The sequence below is a fragment of the Pteronotus mesoamericanus genome, unplaced genomic scaffold (genome assembly GCF_021234165.1).
Source record: "Pteronotus mesoamericanus isolate MK-2021 breed Mesoamerican mustached bat unplaced genomic scaffold, CSHL_Meso_final contig_105, whole genome shotgun sequence".
NCBI lineage: Eukaryota > Metazoa > Chordata > Mammalia > Chiroptera > Mormoopidae > Pteronotus > Pteronotus mesoamericanus.
This window is the reverse complement of record NW_026555006.1, coordinates 10,413,594-10,434,342: the sequence shown is the minus strand read 5'-3', so window position 1 is coordinate 10,434,342 and position 20,749 is coordinate 10,413,594.

Here is a 20,749-nt window from a genome sequence, read left to right as displayed (position 1 = left end):
GACAGCATGTTTGATTTATTCAGCCATAAATCTAACCATTGGTTTAATGCTTTCCCATTTGTTCTTAGACAACACTGGGCATTTTATTATTGAAATCACCAATACATTAATTAAGGTTTAATATTCTCTGAACATAATTACATAAAATTCTTCTACATGCACATTTCTTAGTCACTTGGGATGGGCTCACCATTTTATATACAGGCCTTCTGAGTTGAGAGCTGTCTGTTCGTTCAGAATTATTGAAATGACTTGAAAAGGAAGGTTGTTACTCTCCTACTTGTAAGCTTCATTAATTTTTCAAAATGTTTTAAAGTAGGTTTTTGCCTTGTATCTTTAAAGGCATCTTTTAGACAGATTGTTACTGCACTTGAATTGGTGGAAAACTAGGCTGAGTTGGATCACAATTACATGTCAGAGACAAGCTTAATTTTACTATATTTCTTTGTTAACGTTACATGTAAGAAGTGCGTACATGCACATTTTGCAGAGGAAGAAATTAGAAATAGCCCTTGAATCTATGCATGATCATATCTGGAAGACTATTTGACCTGTGTATGGTGAATCAGTCTGAGACTGCCTCTCAGCAATGACATAAAGATGCTAAAATGCTGAGTCAAGTTCAACAAACAGCAAACTTCCTTCCCTAACAACATCCCACTAAGTCTGTCACATGAGCCTTTCTCTAAATTTCAGAGCCTACCATGAAGATATTTTTTGTTCTTTAGTTTTCATTTTCATCTTTGTAACAGGAGAAAGAACATAGCCTATGATAGGAATATATCACTACCGCTTCCTGGGTGAATGACCTCTGGACAACTCTAGTATCTTTCTGAACCTCAGAAGTCTCTTGAGAATTAAATAACACAATGAATTTCAAGTGTCTGGTATATGGTGCACAATAAGCTCAAAATTTCCCCATCACTCTCATTTTACTGATACTTTTACACAATTCTGTGTCTGGGGTTTGTTTTTCCTTGAGGATAAAGAAATGTAGAGGAGATAACAAAGTCCTCCTTTGCCTCTTCTGATGGAATCACACCTGGTAGGCTTACCCCTGAGAGGATACACCAATAAATCAAGGCCCACTGGAAGAGAAAAGAAAATGAGCTTGCATATATTACAATTAACCTGATCCCTCCCAGCTCCCATATCACAGGTGAATGGGGTATTTAAAAAAACATATTTTATTGATACAGTGGTAAGTGGAATTGTTTTCTTAGTTTCCCTTTCTGTTAGTTCACACTAGTGTATAAAAATGCAAGTGATTGCTGGATATTTATTTTGTACCCTGGTACTTTGAATTCATTTATCAGTTCTAGTACTTTTCTGGTGGAATCTTTAGGGTTCTGTACATACAGTACCATGGCATCTGCAAATAATGACAGTTTTACTTCCTTTCCAATTTTGATGCCTTTTATTTCTTCTTCTTGTCTGATAGCTATGGCTAGGACTTCCAGTACTATGTTGAATAAGAGTGGTGAAAGCGAACATCCCTTTTTCCCCCCAATATTGAGGGAAACAGTTTTAGTTTTTTCCCATTGAGTATGCTGTTGGCTGTTGGATTTCCATATATGGCTTTTATTATGTTGAGGTATATTCCCTCTATCCACCCTCTATTTTTAACTGAGAGTTAAAAATAAATTACCTAGGAATAAATTTAACCAAGGATATAAAATACCTGTACTCAGAAAATTACAAGACACTTGACAAAGAAGTTGAAGAAGACTCGAATAAGTAGAAGCATATCCCGTGTTCATGAATAGGAAGAATCACATCATTAAAATGTTCATACTACTCAAAGCAATCTATAGATTAAATGCAATACTTGCCAAGATGCCAGCAGTGTATTTCACAGAACTAGAAAAAATATACTAAAATTTTATATGGAACCACAAAGGAAAACCTGAATAGCCACACCAATCTTGAGAAAGAAAAACAAATGTGGAGGACTCATGTTACCTGATAAGGCAATAGTAATTAAAACACCATGATACTGGCATAAAAAGAGACATCTAGACCAATGGAAGCAGAATAAAGAGCCCAGAAATAAACTCATTCCTTTATGGTAAATTAATATTCAACAAAGGAGGCAAGAATATACAGTGGAGTAAAGATAGGCTATTCAATAAATGGAATTGGGAAAATTAAACAGATAACATGCAAAAAAAATGTAATTAGCTCACCTTCTTCCATTGTACACCAGAATAAACTCAAAATATATTAAAGACATAAATGTAAAACTAGAAACAATAAAAATCCTGGAACAAAACACAAGCAGTAAAATCTCAGACTTTTTCATGGTAATATAGTTTTTCTAATATGTCTGCCTGGGCAAGAAAAGTGAAAGAAAAAATAAACATATGGGACTACATCAAACTAAAAAGTTTTTGCCTAGCAAAGGAAATCTTCAACAAAATGAAAAGACAACTCACTGAATGGGAAAATATATTCTCCAATAACACATCTGATAAGTGGTTTACATCCAAAATTTATAAAGAAGTTGTAAAACTCAACACACACACACACACACACAAAAACAAACAATCCAATTAAAATACAGGCAAAGGACCTGAACAGACACTTCTCCAAAGAGGACATACACATGACCAATAGACATGTGAAAAGATGTTCAGTGCCACTAACTATCAGAGAAAAGTAAATTAAAACACAGAGAGATATTACCTCACACCCATTAAAATCGCTATCATCAATAAATCCATGAACAACAAGTGTTGGCAAGAATGCAAAGAAAAGTGAACCCTCATGCGCTGTTGGTGGGAATGCAGACTGGTGCAGGCACTGTGGAAAACAGTATGGAATTTCCTTAAAAAATTACAAATGAAACTGCCTATGACCCAGCAATTCTACTTCTGGGAATAGATCAGAAGAAACACTGATTTGAAAGAATATATGTGTCCCTATGTTCATTCCAACATTATTTACAATAGCCAAGATTTGGAATCAGCCCAAGTGCCCATCAGTAAATGAGTGTATATAAAATGTTGTGGTACATTTATAATAGAATACTACTTGGCCATAAAAAAGGAAGGAAATCTTACATTTTGCAACAACATGGATAGATCGATCTGGAGAGTATTATGCTAAGTGAAATAAGAAAATAAGACAGAGAAAGACAAGTACCACATGACTTCACTTGTATGTAGAATCTAGTGAACAAAATAAGCTAACAGATAAAAATAAAACCAGCCTCATACATATGGAGAACAGACTGAGAGCTGACAGAGGGGAGGGGGCTTTGGGAGGTTGGGTGGAAAAGGTGAGAGATTAAGCAAAGGAAAAAACTCATAGACACATACAACAGTATGATGGCTACCGGAGGGAAATGGGGACGGGAGGGAGAGGAGGACAAAGGGGGCATAGATGGTAATGAAAGGAGACTTGACTTTGGATGGTAAACATACAATACAATATATAGTTGATGAGTTATAGAATTGTACAGCTGAAACTTGTAATTTTATTAACAAATGTCACCCCAATATTTTTAATAAAATGTTTGAAAAACCCATGTTTTAAATTTCTGTATTATGATCTAATCTTTTCTGGTCCTACATTCTGCCTCAGTTTCAGTCATGAGGGCTTGCCCCTCACCCCAGATAGTCCCCTGAGAGACTAACACCATCTGGATTACTCAGGACAAGCATATTCGGGCACTCCGTCCACACTAGTCACCTTGAATATTCAATGCCCTAGACTACATAGTTCTTTACAGTCAAGGAGCTCAGCTACTGTCATCCTAAAGTTGGTCATGGAGAGTCTTGGCTAAAAATGAGTATGAAAAAGTCTAGTGCCCATTCCCTCTGGAGATCTGCATTTCTGCAGGCTGCCATGAGAGAGGAAAGCAGATTCTGGATCCCTGCTCTCTGGGGAGCCCAAAACTAAATTGGCTTTCATCCAACAGCTTTGGATTTTGTAGCTCCAAAGCTCCTCCTCATACTACACCCACTAAATTCTTTATTTCAGGATCCTATGCCTTAATTAAAAATAATGTTAATAATAAAATGTCTTAATTCTACCCTAAGGACTGGTAAAGCACCAGCTCTCCAGGAATCAAAGCTCTGCTGGGTTAGGTGTGAGGGCTGGTGGTGAAATACTGTTCAGGCTTTCTGATTCTTCTACACAAGGGGGAAAAACACAAAAATGTAAAATTCAATAATTACTTAGTCCCATTGGGTGGCAGAAAGGATTTGGGAGAAACTCTTTATATGTATTATAAAGATAGACTAAATGAAATAAAAAAACCCGTATGAACTTTCCTAAAGTCAAAAATAAGGATGCTGAGTATTAAAGTTCCTCAGTAGCCAAGTAAAGTAATTTCAGATTTCCTGGGCAATATATTCCAGTAGGTAAGAATAGGGACTCTTTCCCAGGTTCAAGTTCAGCTATTTACAAGCTGTGTAACATTTGGTAAGTTTCCTCATTTTCATAATGGATGTCACAAATAGTACCTATATGATAGACTGGTTTTAAGGATTAATTGAGTGAATATACCCAAGGTGTTTGGCATGTTGTTAAGGCACAACAGACTAATGAGCACTGAGAAGGAATCGAAAGACCCAACTTAGAGTTCTGGCCCTGCCAATTCTGTGAGAGTCTGCTTCATGGGCATGTGACCGGTGCCGTCACACAGGACTCCACACTCAGAAGGGTCTCATGGTGCTCTGTGGCCACCTTCTTGGGATCCTGGAAAATGTATCTTTGAATTTGTGTTTAAGTGAAATCTGATAAAACAAGAGTGCACGTGCCCTGGCTTTAAAGTATCATATATAATGTGATCCCACCTCCAACCACTCCCTGAAGATGGATTCTTGGCCACGAGTTAAAACCCCTTGGCACTCTGGACCTTCCCTGCTCTCCCCATTCCTGACCTCACCCCATGCTACTTCCTGTCCCCACTGGGGCCAGGGGTGCAATTTCTAGGTAAAGAGAATAGATAATTTTTAAGTTTTTTTCCCTAAATTTGTGCCCACAGAAAAGTGCACTAATTTATACTCACTTCTGCAGTATATTTACATATGCCCCTAATTATTTTAATTATGATGTGTTTAAGTATTATTTTAAATAGCATTATGTCAATTGTTTAATAGCATTATTAAAAAGCATTATTTCTTCTTTGTGTTTTATTCTCAGAAACTATTAGAAAACAAGCTATAAAAATGTGAGCTTCTAGTCAGTTTACAACAGTAAGAATGCTTTTCCCCTCATAAATAACATGTGAACTCACAATCTGGAGGCTAGTCCTCAACTATTCCTTTTTTTCCTACATGTGCCAGGGGACCCTCTTCATAGCATTAAGCATCATCCAATATGTTTAAATATTTCTATGAAAAAACCTATCTGGCACAGTGAGAAAAAAAATGTTTTTAAGTAAAGCATTTAACAAACTGTTATAGATTAAATTGGGTTCCACTAAAATTTATTTGTTGAGGTCCTAACCTCCAGCATCTCAGAATGTGACATTATTTAGAGATAGGGTCTTCACAGAGGTATTCAAGTTAAAATGAGTTCACTTAAAGTAGGTCTTAATCCAATATGACTGGTTTCCTTATAAAAAGGGGAAATTTGGAGACAGACACACATAGAGGGAAGATGATGTGGAAAAGACACAGGAAAAAGGTGGCCACCTACAAGTCAAGAAGAGAGACCTGGAACATGTCCTTCCCTCACAGCCCTCAGACAAAACCAAGCCTGCCAACACCATCTTTTTGGACTCCCAGCCTGTAGAACTGTGAAACATAAGTTTCTGTTGTTTAAACCACCCATTTTATGATACTTTATTATAGCAGCCTCAGTAAACTAATACACAAAACAAGTTTAACTTTAGTGAAAAGATGTAAAAAATGTCTCAAGTACTATACCTATTGTCATTTGCATCATAATTTGAAACTAAATATTCTTATTCTCCCTCTATAAACATTTTCAGTGTGTGGATTTCCTTGATTCTAAGGTTTTTTTTTTCCCATTGTCTCTGAAATTGGATGTGTCATGTAATTCATGATAATTCATTATTCATTTGGATGTATTTTTTCTTCTTTTTTATTGATCCATAAATTAAGTATATCTTAAAATTAACAGCATCTTAGTTCAATGAAATATAGTATTTATGCCAATTTATTTTAAGTTACCAACATTAATAAAGCATTTTCTATATATCAGGCAGCAAACCAGACACTAAATGTAAAGTGAAGGAAACATACAGGCATCAGTGGGACAGGCGAGAGTGGTCATATGAATGAGGCTACAAGGCAATAATGAATGTGAGAGCATGTATGAGGCTACAATGCATTAATGAGGGGTAAATATCATAAAGAAGATACAGGGATATGCTGAAGCCCATTTATGAGAACCAATTACATTCCACTCTTTATAGCCCTGCATTTACTACCATTCTGTTGGTAGTTTTAAATTGTTAAGAGAGAAAAAAAAGTAAGAGTGAAACAAACTAACAAAAAGAACCAAATAACTTGAATACAATTGCAGTACCTATATGGTCCTGAATGGACATAGATTAATTATTAGATATAAATTAAAGGAATCTTTTTGATGAAGTGATTGAGAATATGTGTCTTAAAGGGTTAGCAGGGATTTTCCAAGTAGACAAGTTATAATTAGAGGACTGGAGAGTTGAAGGTAAGAGATAATTTAGGGTTTATGTTCCAAAAAAGACAAAAATGCTTGAGTAAAGCCAAGAAACCACATCACATATTAAGTGGCTTGAAATACAATGAATTGGAGAGAAGCAAAAGCAGGTAGAAACTAGCCAAAGAAGAATTTGTATACCATGAGAAAATTAGAGAATAGTCTATGGAATTTATTGGAAAATGCAATGGATTAGCTAGGAAGCATTCACACTGTATTTAATGGAAAGCCTAATTAAAAGTAGCTTAAACAATATGGACATATTATCTCTTACAACAAAGAGTCAGGGGGCAGCAATGTGGGGTTATCAATTCAGCAAATCAACGGTGCCAAGGTTCTAGGTCAGTTTCACTGTGATTCCCTTAGATTTTACTAAAGAACGCCAGGAGACTACTCAGATCCAAATATCACATGCCCATATGCTATGAAAAGACAAGAGGAAAGAATCTTTGTAAAAGTCCCCAGATGATACACATTTGTATGTTGTTGACAGAATTGTGTCACATGCTCTCTGGAAACAAATAATCAGAAGTATTGTTATTAGCATATTGGCTTGGGGGAACATCCACATTCCTTAAATAAACTATTGCCCAATACATGGACAAAATTGGGTTCAGATACCAAGAGAAGAGAGAAGTGGTATATGCCATATTTCAAAAGTTTCAAAATTAAAAAAAAACTGGTAAAGACTTTACTCTTCTTCATTAGACTCACTGTGATTTAGAATTTAAAACCTCGTTCATTCATTCAGTTAGTTGTTCTCTCCATAGATACTATTCAAGCACTCAGCAAAGGTCAGTCATTTTTAGGAGTAGTGGAGGACAGAGATGAATCAGAAAAAGAAAACAGCACTTAAGTATTGTAGAAGAGCTAAGAGATTTCTGTTTATAATGAAACAGAGAAGATAGGGCATGTATGTATGTATGCAATACTGAGTGTGGCTAATATCATAAAGAAGATACAGTTGTACGATGAAGCCAATTTATGAGAACTGATTACATTCCACACTTTATAGCTCTGCATTTACTACCATCCTGTTGGTAGTTTTAAATTGTTGACAGTGGGACAATTTACACCAAGGAAACTGTCAAACACTACAAATCAGAGCTTTAAAATTTGTGGGGGGTTTTTGTTTGTATTTCGTCAGAGAGCCAGTTGTTACATATTTATACCAGCATACCACTAGAGGTACAGATACAGTGTTAGGGGCACCTTTTTTAGGAAGGAAAAATCAGCTATATTAAACTTACCATCTTATTATACTAAACAAATCACCAAATGAATGAATTAATTGGAGGATAGTTGCTGGCATGAAACACGCACAAATGTTCTTTCAGTTTTTTTCTTTTGCTTTGTTGTCTCTGTACCTTTATGTGCTTATAGGGTTATATTAATCATGAAGACAGGAAGTCTTGGAAATCTCCAGGAAAATCTTTACAAGAAAGTATATTCTCTCCAGGTTTCCTACCCAATTTAGTAAAACAGGTGTCCTGGGTTTCAGAAAGCATATTGCTAAAGAGATATCTTCCAGCCCTTCAGCTGTCTCTATATTTACACTGTCTTCTACATACAATCTCAAGTTGTTAATCTCTTCCATATGGCAATATCTCTCTTTGTGCTTTTTACAAATAGCTCTGAATACTGTTTGTGGACCAAAAAGCCCAGAGCCTGTGTGGTCTTAAAGGTCATCTCATCCACCTCAGTCTTTAGATAAACCCGCTCTTAAGTTAGTTTCCTCTAGGAAACAGAGAAAGTCATCTTTTTGAAGTCATATGGTAGAGTCCATAACTTGCCTTAATTAACATAAGCTTGTAATGAACAAGCCTACATAGATATGAACTTCTTCCTTAGATCAACCTAAATCTCGCATTTTAGAATTCAATCTATTTGCTGCCTGTGGAGATTAGAAAACAGTGGTGACCATCCTGAGTGTAAAAGGTATTTAGACAACTGGACCTTCTTTTCCTGAAATGTTTTGGGCAAATTGAATCTTATAAAATGAATCGATTTCTATATGGCCTATCTACTGTGTAAAATAGAATCTGTTTTGGATGGTAAAGAATCCTCTTTTGGAGTGATTGGTTATCCCCTCATTTGGGTTTTGTAAACATCAGTTATTCAGATATTGGGTCTTCTTGAATCAAGACCTGTCTCTATGCTTGAAGGTTCATAATAAATCACATGTATAGGCTAAATAACTCCTGTTCCATTAAGCAGTCCTCAAAGATATCATTTTCTTACTATTTTATCATGTCTTTCTAGATGCAAACCCATATGTAAACTCATTAACAATTTTGACTGATGATATATTGCCAGCGAAAGAAAAGCAAATACAGAGGGAATAATTTTGTGAAGGACTTGACTATTTCTTCAGAGTGGCCTGCTTGGTCAAATCAATCACATCTGTCCAATCAACCTATAAAAGAAATTATATCACCCAACAGTTCACAGCCCTTGATCTTTTTTTTATATATATCATCTTACTAGAGTCTAACAATAAACCTATCAGATGAATAAGTATCATCAGTTGCATTTTCTTGATAAGGAAGTTAATATAAGTACATATAAACTGATTTACTCAGAAAGCAAACTGAGGGAAGAGCCAAATTTAGGCAGGTAACTAAGGTTTTTGTCATATAAATTATGTATCAGACAATCTTCTTGGGAGTTAATTCATTTTCACAACAAACTTATGAATTTTTCATCTCCATTTTACAGATGAAGAAACTGAGACAGATGTAAAACAATATTCCCATGCATTCTGACTCAGGTCTATCTGGCTCCAAATTGTGGGACCAACAGGCAAAGTCTGACTAGAAGACAACATTTTAGGCAGCAGCTTCCTGATCTTCAGATTGCAGCTAAGGCAGTATGATTTTGGAATCAGAGGTTGGCAATGGCAGATGCCATAATAAAGGATTGGATAGTGAGATCCTGAAACCTGTAGTCCACCCAACAGATTCCTGATGCTCCAGTTTCCTGATAATAGCAGATGTCACAGTTCTCGGGGAAGGCCAATTGTATGGTGGTTTGGGGGGCCTTTCCTACAGGTCTACCTCTTCAACATGTTATAAGCTCCTACTTTGGGGTTTTGAGTCACTTTCTATTTAAAACAGAGTGGTCTCTATTTTCTGCAACTAAATCCTTGATGTTAATAAAGATAATACTCTTTTCATATGTACACCTAGGCAAGGCCTCCAAAAAGCTTTAATCTTTTCACGTTAGTGAAATTAGAACATTGTTTTATGCTCTGAGTCTCACTCAAAGTGAATATGAAGGGAAGACCTCTCCTTGATTTTTATACTTTTGAGTGTGTATGTTCTAAGTCTCAATCATGGATATACTATAAATGGTAAGATGATTGTCCAAAGAGTCAGAACCAGGAAAAAAGATCCCTGAGGCCATATTGAAGAACCAAAACTATTATATATATGGTTGAAGGTAGCATTACTACTGGTGGAAAAGTCAAGAATTATTTGTAGGGAGGAGATAAAGCTATTGCTAGGAAGACAACTTAGAACAGATCTGTAGACTGAAGTATGAAAATGAGAAAATGAGAAATAAAATCGGTAAATTGGATAGCCAAGTGCCAAATGAGATGAAGGATAAGTAATGATTTAAGGCAATTGCTTAAAAATGTCAAAAAGTTTATGGAGTACCCATTGAGTAATGCCCTAGGTACCGGAGATAAAGTGAAAAATGCTAACTTGGTCATTGGTCTTGTGAATTAACAGTCTGGCAGTTTATAGCTTATTCATAAGGGCTAATTAGCCACTAAGCTTTCAGGATATTTTAGTCACATGTTAATCACACACTGTACTATTTCTATGTTCTAAATTTGCCATCTTGAACCATAGTTCATTACACTAGGATAAAAAAAGTGCTGTGTTTTTTCGTTTTCTCTCCCATCAGGTTGTCCAAGTGATACTCTTATGTAGATGAGAAAATTATCTCTAAATTAATAAGTAGATGCAACTTCCAGTTAATGTGAGAAACTGGGCAGACTGACATGAGCTAACTAACTTAAACTCCCCAATATGAAAAGTAGAAAGAATGGATAAATTATTTTTTAAATGGATTGAAAAAATGTATGGATGAGCTTAGTAATATCAAAATAGGAGTTGGGATTTTAACATCTTCATGAAATTAGCAGACATCGAACAAGTGAAGTTGGAACTAGGCTCCTTGCTACGTGCAAGTAATTGATTATCTTGTTCGAGTGCTCATATCTGTACAATTTCCACTTATTTGTCCATGTATCTTGGAAATTTATCACCTGTTTTGATCTGTAGATGGGAAAAGAATCACCTATTAAATTTCAGAACCCTGCACTTTTAGCAGAGTGTGAGTAAAAAATCTAAATTTACATAGTTCATACTAAGCAAAATCTCACCTGAGAAATAATGGAGGAAAGTGTAAAACCTGGAAAACCTATGAAACCAGGTAAAAGCAAGTAGAAATCCACCCACAGTTATAGTTCCACAACCCAGAGCACAATTGGGAAAACAAAGCAAGGTAATTCTCACTGAAAAATAGTTTATGGTTTATAAAAATTGTAAGGGATATAAGGAAATACACCTTTATAAAAGAGAATAAGCAAATCCAATCTGTGGGAAGAATTCTAACCCAGGCATCTGGAAATAATAAAATAAATTGAAAGGGACCTTGACATAAATATTTCAAAATATTCAAATTTATTAATGAGGAATGATGTTAACAATAGGAAAAACTGTTTGAAAGGTATAAAGGAACTTCTCATACTATCTTTGTAACATTTCTATAAACCTAAAACCATTCTAAAATTTAAGCTTTTGTTTTTAAAAAAAAAGAATAAGCAGAGTTCCTAAGACAAGAATAAAACAATGAAATAAAAGTAGTAAATTGATGAAGCAAAACTAAAATTCTAAAAATAAAAAGTAAAGTAATTAAATAAAAAATTAAATTTGTTAACTGTAGATAAGACAGTTCAAAGAATTAGTCAACCCTAACATAGGTCTCAGAAAATTATCCAGAAGTCATCAAAGATAAAAGAAAAAAAAACTAGAGATTATGAAGCACTTATTAAGAAATACAAAAGCAAGAAAAGAAGCTGCAACATATACTTTAGGAATTTCAAAAAAGAATAAAGAGAATGAGGAAGTCATAAATGAAGAGTTAATGGTCAAAAGTGTTTAATAATTTAATAAATACATGAATCTTCATTACATAGGAGAATCTTCATTACATAGTCTCCTACGTAATACATAGGAGACTACCAAATATCAAGAAAAAGAGAAAATAAAATCTGCCAACGAGAGAACGTAGATTGTCCAAAACAGAACAGTGAGATTTTCATTTAGTAGTAATAGATCCTGGAAGATAAGAGATTTAGTGCTAAGGAAAGACAACAAAAACCTAAAATTCTATACCAGCTGTATTAATCTGCTAAGGCTGCTATGACTACTACCACAGAATGAGCGGCTTTGTTTTCTCACAGTTCTGGAGGCTGGAACGCCAAGATCAAGGTGCTGTCAGGGTTGGTTTTTCCTGGGTCGCCTCTGCTTGATTGCAGGTGGCTGCCTCCTTGCACACACATGGCCTTGCCTCTGTGCATGCGTATCCTTGTTGCCTCTTCCTCTTCTCATAAGGATACCAGTCATATCAGATTATGACCTTCATAATCTTAATTACCTCTTTAAAGGCCCCATCTTTAAAGGGTAACATTGGGGGTCAGGGTTTCAATGTATGAATTTTGATAACACGAACTACAGTTATTGAAAAAAGGGAGTGAAATAAAGATTTTCAGAAATAAAAAGTCTAAAAATGTTTTCTGTGTACATACTTCTTCTAAATAACTACTGAAATAGGTACTTCAGAAAGAAAACATTTTAATTAAATGCAAGAAACAATGATGAGCAAAAGAAATCCCTAAAACATGTTGGTAAAACTAAATAAAACTTGATTCTAAGAAAAATATACTGAGAAAAGGAACAATTAAAAGCAAGGCAAAAGAAAACACTAATCTTATAAGCTCCTTATTTAAGAATGTGACTGTAGAGACTATGATATTATATCCATTTTTTCTTTTTTATTAGTTAAAAAATATATGTTGACTTTGACAATGCAACTATCTAAGGTTTCATATTTCCTAGTTGTCTCTTGAGGCTAGGTATACTTATGAATTAATATCTTGTCAATGAAAAGGTAATACTGTGTGTGAGATGTTCAGGAAGGCCTCTTAAGGAGATCTGATTCAACTAGGTGAAAAAACGTTTTTGCCTTCGCCTCCTCCTGCTTAGTCATGGAATGCGGGTAGGACAGCTCAAGTTCTAGCAGCCATATTGGATAATAAACTGTTTTGAAGGTGGAAATCACACCATAGGAAGGCAGACCAGAAAAATAAAAATGATCTGGGTACCCAATGGCCCTAAATCTTCTATATCATCCCTTTAATGCCCATTTCTGAAATGACTTTATGTGATAAACTCTTGTGTTAAGCTGCTGTTATTTTTATTCTGTTCAAATCTAGATTTTATTGTTTATAAAATTAGAAACAGATATAAATATTTATAAACATGCATACACACATATGTAAACATATATATCTAGGCTACATATTATATGTGAACAATTGAAAAGTTTAGTGTATTATATAAGATGGTTCTTTACACACATATGAGGAAATTAATGATCTTTCAAATGGATAATTCAGTCATAAATGAGCCTCTTTAGCTCATCAATATTTTCATTTAATTTTGACTACATTTTATAAGTGATTGTGATAGTATGTACAAGGATATCTGCGAGATGAAAAGAGGCTCATTTAAGCTGCTGTTATTTGGGGTTTTCTCTTAAATGCACCCAAAACATAAACTTAACTGATAAATAGAGAAGGGAAAGACATAAATTAACTTTAAATTAAAAAATAACTGTTTACAGGAAAACACTAAAATACTAGAAATACTATGCAAAACCTCTAAACCAGTAGAATTGATATAAAAATGTTGGTAGACTGCTTGGAGTATTAAAAAATGTGTTTATTTGAAGAAAAATTAGGAGAAGAGAAAAAACGGTCCTAATAATTACAAAGACATTTAGGTCAAATATGCATGTAAAGAGTTCTAATAAAATTGTTTTATGAAATATAAGCATGGAAAAAGTAATATATTTCTATTATGCTATTATTTTATACAATATATGATTTTAAAATGTGTGTAATTAAATTTATAAATTAAATATGTTGTTCTGCCAATAAAAATATACCAAAGCCAAGTCAGCCCCACTTGTTATTACAGTTCAGGACCTTGTTCATTTATCTTCTGAACTCATTCTTTTTCCATTACCGTCTTTGGCCTTGACCTCTTTACTTATTTTCATGCCTGATTTTGACTTAGCTTTGAACTTGTTGACTAATCTGAGTTCTCCCAGATTGACTCCTGGCATTCTAAAGAATCAGGTTTGTGGTCAGGTCTATGGATCACCCACTGTTGGTCAAGATCTACTATTAGGTTTGTTTCTAAATTTCAGGCTCTCAGCCAACAATACTCAAGGTTGGTTATAGGACATAGGAATAAGTATTCAGTTTATATTGGATCACAATGGTGCTAAAAGGAACAGGCTTTAGAATCAGACTGATTTAACTATGAAGACATGAGGGATGTATTAAGACGTTCAGAATCAAGGTTATCCAATAGAAATAGAAGGGAAACAAAAGAGACATTAACAGATAATTACAAAAGAAGACATATGAAGGGACATAGAAGATATAAAAATATGCTCAACCTCTTTAGAGATTTATAGAGCCAAAAATGAAAATAAGACAAGTTATCTTTTATTTTCTGAGGAAGGCAAAGATTAAAAAGATTTCTTATATTCCGTTTTGACAAGTCAAAGTGGGCACTTTTATATACTGGCAGATAGCAACTAGTTATTTGTTGCAAGTAATTCTTTCCTCTCATGTAGACAGCTGGGTTATGTCTCCTTGTTAAGGCACTATTTGACTATGTTCTAGATAATAACATATGGCAGAAGAAATACACAGGGTTTGGCAGAACTAAGGCCTGCTTGAGTGTAGTTGGTAGGGTAATAATATGGCTGTAATAATTTATAGTTTTAATTTGAAAATTTCACCTAAGATGTCATATGGTGTGCTTGAGTGTGATATTGTTATGTTACAGAATTACATGCTTATCCAATTTTGTAATAAAAAGGGGTGTTATTTGTGCCAGACCCTGTGCATTACTTCTAGGCCAAGGCCATAACATTCCTTGTTCTCTTTACTCCCACTCCCCACACACACATACACATCCACTCTCTCCTTTCCCTAGCTGCTGGCTGAATTTAGAAGTTCACGGAGACTTTGGTAGCCATATGTGGACATTGGCAGATTCCATCAACCTGGTTCTCAATGACTACATGGACTCCCACTATGAAATCTACTGCTAAATAAATCACTGCATTCACATAATGAATATTTCTCCATTCATTCACTTAACAAAGGTTCGGTATATGCCATGTGACACCCCTTGTGATGAATACTAGGCAACACAGTAAAAACAAAAAAAAGAAGGTAAGGTGCCTGCTGTTGTGAAACTCCTAGTTTAGAAAATTAGACAGTTAAATGTAATGTGAAAATTTGTACAACCACTGTGGAAAACAGTATAGGAAAGCAGTTTTAGGACCCGTATAGAGGGTCCTAAAAAAATTAGTGTTACCATATGACATTGGAATTCCCCTTCCAGGTACGTATTTGAAAATTTTGGAAGCATTTATTTGTAAAAAATGTAGGTACCCCTAATTCCATTGCAGTATTATTTACAGTGGCCAGCACATGGAAACAACTGAACTGTCCTGTGATGGATGATTGGATAAAGAAAGTGGTGGTGGGTAGGCAGAGACAAATGTATTTGAAAATAAATAAATAAATAAATAAATAAACAAATGAAAAGAAGAAGATATATATATATATATATACAATGGAATATTATTCAGGCATAAAGAAAATGAAATACTGCCATTTGCAACAACATGTATAGACCTTGAGAATATCATGCTAAGTGACAAAAGTCAGATGAAAAGGGACAAGAACCATATGATTTCACTCCTACATGAGATATAAAACAGAAAGCAGCAAAAAAACCCAATTCAAATTGGACAAACTCATAGACACACTCCACAGTATGGCAGTTGCCAGAGGGGTAGGGAGTGGAGAGAAGATGGAAAGGGTAAAGGCGTCAAATATATGATGACAGAAGGAGACGAGACTTTGGGCGGTGAGCACACAATGCAATATACAGATGATGTATTATAGAGTCACACACTTGAAGCATAATCTTAATAAAATTCATCCCAATACATTTAGTGAAAATAAATAAATAAAACAAAATTTGATTTATAGTAAGTTGTCATAAAGGAAAAGTATAGGATGCTATGAAAGCATATGATAGATAATATATAAACTAGGCTCTTGGTCAGGGAAAGCTTCCTATATTACAAATATGCCTTAAATACAACAATGATGAATAAAAATAATCTGACTTTCCTTATAATAATATTTCCTACCAACCAAAATATTTTAACTTACTTGAATAAACTTCTAATGATAGAGGTAAAATAATCAAATGTTTACTTTTTAATATTGTATATATTAATTAATCATATATAATATATAAATTCATAAATTATGCATTAAAGATATTGCTTTGTTCCACTTGATATTCATGGAACACCAAATTAGACTTCCTGGGATTGAATCTCAGCTCTATCACTCAATCGTTGTGACAAATTTTGTCACCTGTAACATGGTGACAATAATGGTTACTGTCACTAAGGTCTGGTAAAGCTTGTATGTGAGACAACAGCGTGGAATATAGTCAATGCAAAATAAGTATTAGCTATTACTGTTAGTTTCTGTACATGCATCTTACATTCTAATGTCTTGGTTATCAAAATGATACATAGGAAATCATCTAACAAGCATCTTTACTTTTGCCTAACATATGTGAGATTCTTTTACAAGTATAACATACTGTCACTTAAATTTCTATTATAAGCAATAGATGCCAATTTGCATAATATTCAGCTAGTTTGAGTTCATTTATTCTGCAAGGTTGCATGTATTATCTGCACAATAAAGCAACTTACCATATTGCTCTTTCTCTTCTTTCCCTATCTCCCTTCCTCCCTCCCTTCTCCTCTTCCCTTTCATTTTTTAATTAAATGTTTATTTTTACCAAAGAATTGTTCCTTATATCTAAAGGTAAATATTACTAATGTATTTTTTTAGTAGTCCCATGCTTCCCTCTTTTATGCTCTTCTGTAGTGTCTCCTATGTTACAATTATCCTCAATCTACTCCCTAGACTAACTTCCACCTAATTTTTCATTCATTTGGCAGTTTCATTCCCCATTTTGGTACTTAGCTTCTTACTTCTAATAATGGTTATATTCCTTTTTTTTGTTTGCTTTTCAACATAAGACATTATTTTTTGACTTCATAATACTGAAGATAACGTCACAATTTTACAACCTGCCTCCCCAACCCCACTTTCCTCTATTTATCCTCTCCTCAGATGCATACCTATCATATCAATAGTTCTGTTTAAGTGAATAGTGTTTACATGACCATAAATCATTGTTCATACTGAAGCCACTTTGATATTAAAATTTTTTTCCTATATTGTACAAATTAAATTTTTTTCTTAGAGTTAACAATTGACTTAGCTTTTTATTTTTCTATTTTTTTCTGATATTCAGTCCTGAAATCAGACCTAAACCTCCATCAAAAGTATATTTATTTCAATATAAGTACATCATGTAAGTTATCTGTCAATTTATCAATCAAATGTTCCAATAAAAATTGTGATTGCTGTCAGACACACACAGGGAACATAAGTTGTATTTTTGGTATCCCACCCAAAGAAATTTTACCTGCCTCAAAGTCACAAAGATTCTCTTCTGTGCCTTCTTTTAGAAGGCTTATAGTTTTATTTACTTTTACTTAGTTTAGATTCATTTTGAGTTATATCTGGTGAGTTAAGGATCAGATAGTTTCACTAGAAAATTCTATCAAACTTTTAAAGAAGAATTAACTAATTCTACAAAATCTCCTCCATAAAATAGAAGATACTCTAAATTCATTTTATCCAACTCCGATTTCTCTGATACCAAAATCAGGCAAAGACAGTGAAGAAAGAGGAAGGAAGGAAGGAAGGAAGGAAGGAAGGAAGGAAGGAAGGAAGGAAGGAAGGAAGGAAGGAAGGAAGGAAGGGAGGGAGGGAGGGAGGAGGGAGGGAGGGAGGGAGGGAGGGAGGGAGGGAGGGAGGGAGGGAGGAAGGATGACTACAAAACAATACCCCACATAAATATAGGCACAAAAATCCTTAACAAATTACTTGCAAATAGAAACCAGCAACTTTATTCCAGAAACACAAAACTGGTTTAACATTCAAAAATCAATCATATAAAACTAAACTATCTTAATTTCTTTTTATATCTATTTGTTTTCCAGCAACTAGATTAACTCAGAAAAATTCTATATTGGTTTTAAAAACGCATTTATATAGAATTTGCAACATAACTGCTCACTTACCCAAGAGTTGATTTTTATTTGTCCATAAATTTGGGCAATCCAACAGCTCACTAAAATACCTAAGAATAAAACAAAATATAAAACAACCTCCCCCAAAAATGTATTGATGAGGTCAGATTTCAAAAAGACATGTTTTATAAATCAAAATCATTTAAAAAAAATTGAGAAACTGAATGACATCCAGCAAAGGACAACTAGAAGGTTAATAAGTGAATTATATCTTATGAAGTGAATCAAAAGAAACTGGGATACTCAATTTGGAGAAGAAATATCCAAGAAAGACATGAGTGATGTGCTCAGGCAGCTGAAAGGGGCTTGAATAGAAAGGGTGGTGTTGTGGTCCACAGCCAAAACCAAAACAAATGAAAGGGAGTGGAAAACAGATTTCATATAAAGTACAGAAAAATATTTCTAACAATTAGAACTGACAAAAATGTCTTGAATTAGTGAGTTTTGTATCTGCAAAAGTACTCAAGAAAATTCTTGCAAAGAACTAAGATGGTTATTAGAGTGGGATTTCCTGTATGGGCCAGAGATTAAGCTAGCTGGCACCCTAGTATCCCTTCCAGCATGAAGAGTCTATGATTTTATGGGAGCAAGGTGCTAGATGGGTGATTTTAAATTTCTCAGATGTCTTAAGCCCTATGTCTAGCCTCAGTTGTCCTGTTGCTTAATTTGAATGGCTTTAATTAGCTAATGTAGAGGTGAGGTTTGAGTGATAAATGTTTACATTAACATGATTTGAGATATGATCTTGACAATTATGCTAAACTAGTCTACTAAAAATCACTTCAGGAACAATACAAATAACTCTCACTATTTTTCCCAATTTTTAAATGAGGTTTATTTTCATTTTTCAGAATTCTGGAATCTGTAATTACCTAAGGTTTATATGACAGTGAACAGCTAATTACTGTCTCTCTTCTTTTTCAAGGCAAAGGATTCAGCTTATAAAATAAATCCATCATTTACCCTAATGCCAGGCCAAGTCATGGGGTTCTTACTTAAACTACAGCTTTACCGTTAATGGTACTGATTGTTGTTGTATTCCTTCAGCTGTCTCCTCAAACCTGCCAGGTTTGATGTGTCAGTTAAATAAGCACACAACCACCAGAAAGAGGGGCTTGGGTATTGGCTCAAAAGTCTGTCTTGTAGGAAGATAAGTTTTGACCCACTCTCAGTTACATGTCCCAGAACAATCACCATCAAACCTTCACTCTATACCTTTTGATATGTAGCCTACATTTAAAAAAAAAAACCCTCAAAATAAAGAAGTATATATTCAAAATTAAATGAATTTAATTTACTTATGGGAAAAAAGAATTATTATTTCAATTTTGTAGATATGACCACTGAAATTTAAAGGGTTACATAACCTGTCTTTAAACTTGTTTTCAAGAAGCAAAACTGAAATACAAACGCAGGTATGTTTACCCCAGAGCATATTGACCGAGGAAACCACAGAGTTCTAGAATTATGGAAAGGCAGGAGTAAAAGAGAAACAAAACTTTTCAACTCATGATTTGACTTTGGTACTACTTGTGTGTGTAGATATGCATGTGAGTATTTTTCCACTGGGAGCAATAACATCACTGCTGTGATATATACATTTTATTATAAAAGAATTCTATTTCAGATTATGTTAATATTTTACCTTCAGCACCTGTGTTTTTATTGCTGTTGATTTTGGTTTGCATCTCAAGGGTAGTGTAAAAGCAGAGCTCTGATTCAGAATATTTTTTTCATGGATGGTATAGCTAAAGATTAGAACCCATGCTCAGCTGATATAAACTGTCTCCAAGTGCAAATGTCTTAACTATTTTTCTCTTTATTGAAATATTTTTACAGTTGAACAGAAAAGGGCTCAATGGAAACCAATATCTGAGTTAAACATTTCTTAAGCCCTTTTCCATAGTACACTAATCAGTTGTCAGCTAGATGACAGCTAGAGAAACATCCCTGAAGAGCCAAAGAGCAGAGGCAGTAATTAGTGGCTTGGAAAGGGGGTTTGTTCCTTATGAGGCAAGTGATCAGAAAGGATGAGGGAAGTCAAGAAGGACTGAGGAGCAAGTGGTGGGGACTGTGGCTGCTTCCTCAGCTTCTTTGGGCTGAGAAATTCAGGGCCTCTGACCTGACCTCTGTTTACCTCTCATTTTTCGTGCTACCCCCTCCCTAGTAGTCTACTTTCCTTCTATACTAATCTGCTGGCCATTCCTGGAACACAATTTTTTTTATAGTAAGAACACATAGCATAAGATCTACCTGTCTAAAAAAATTTTAAATATAGTGTATACAATACAGTGTTGTTGATTATAAGCACAATGTTGTAGAGCAGACCTACAGATTTTATTCATCTTGCGTAACTGAAATTACACCATTTGACAGCAACTCCTATTTTCCCCTCCCCCCAGGCCCTGGGAACCATCATTCCCCTGTGTGCTTCTTTGAGTTTGACTCCTTTAGATATCTCACATAAGTGGAACTGCACATTATTTGTCCTGTAACTGGCTTATTCAACATA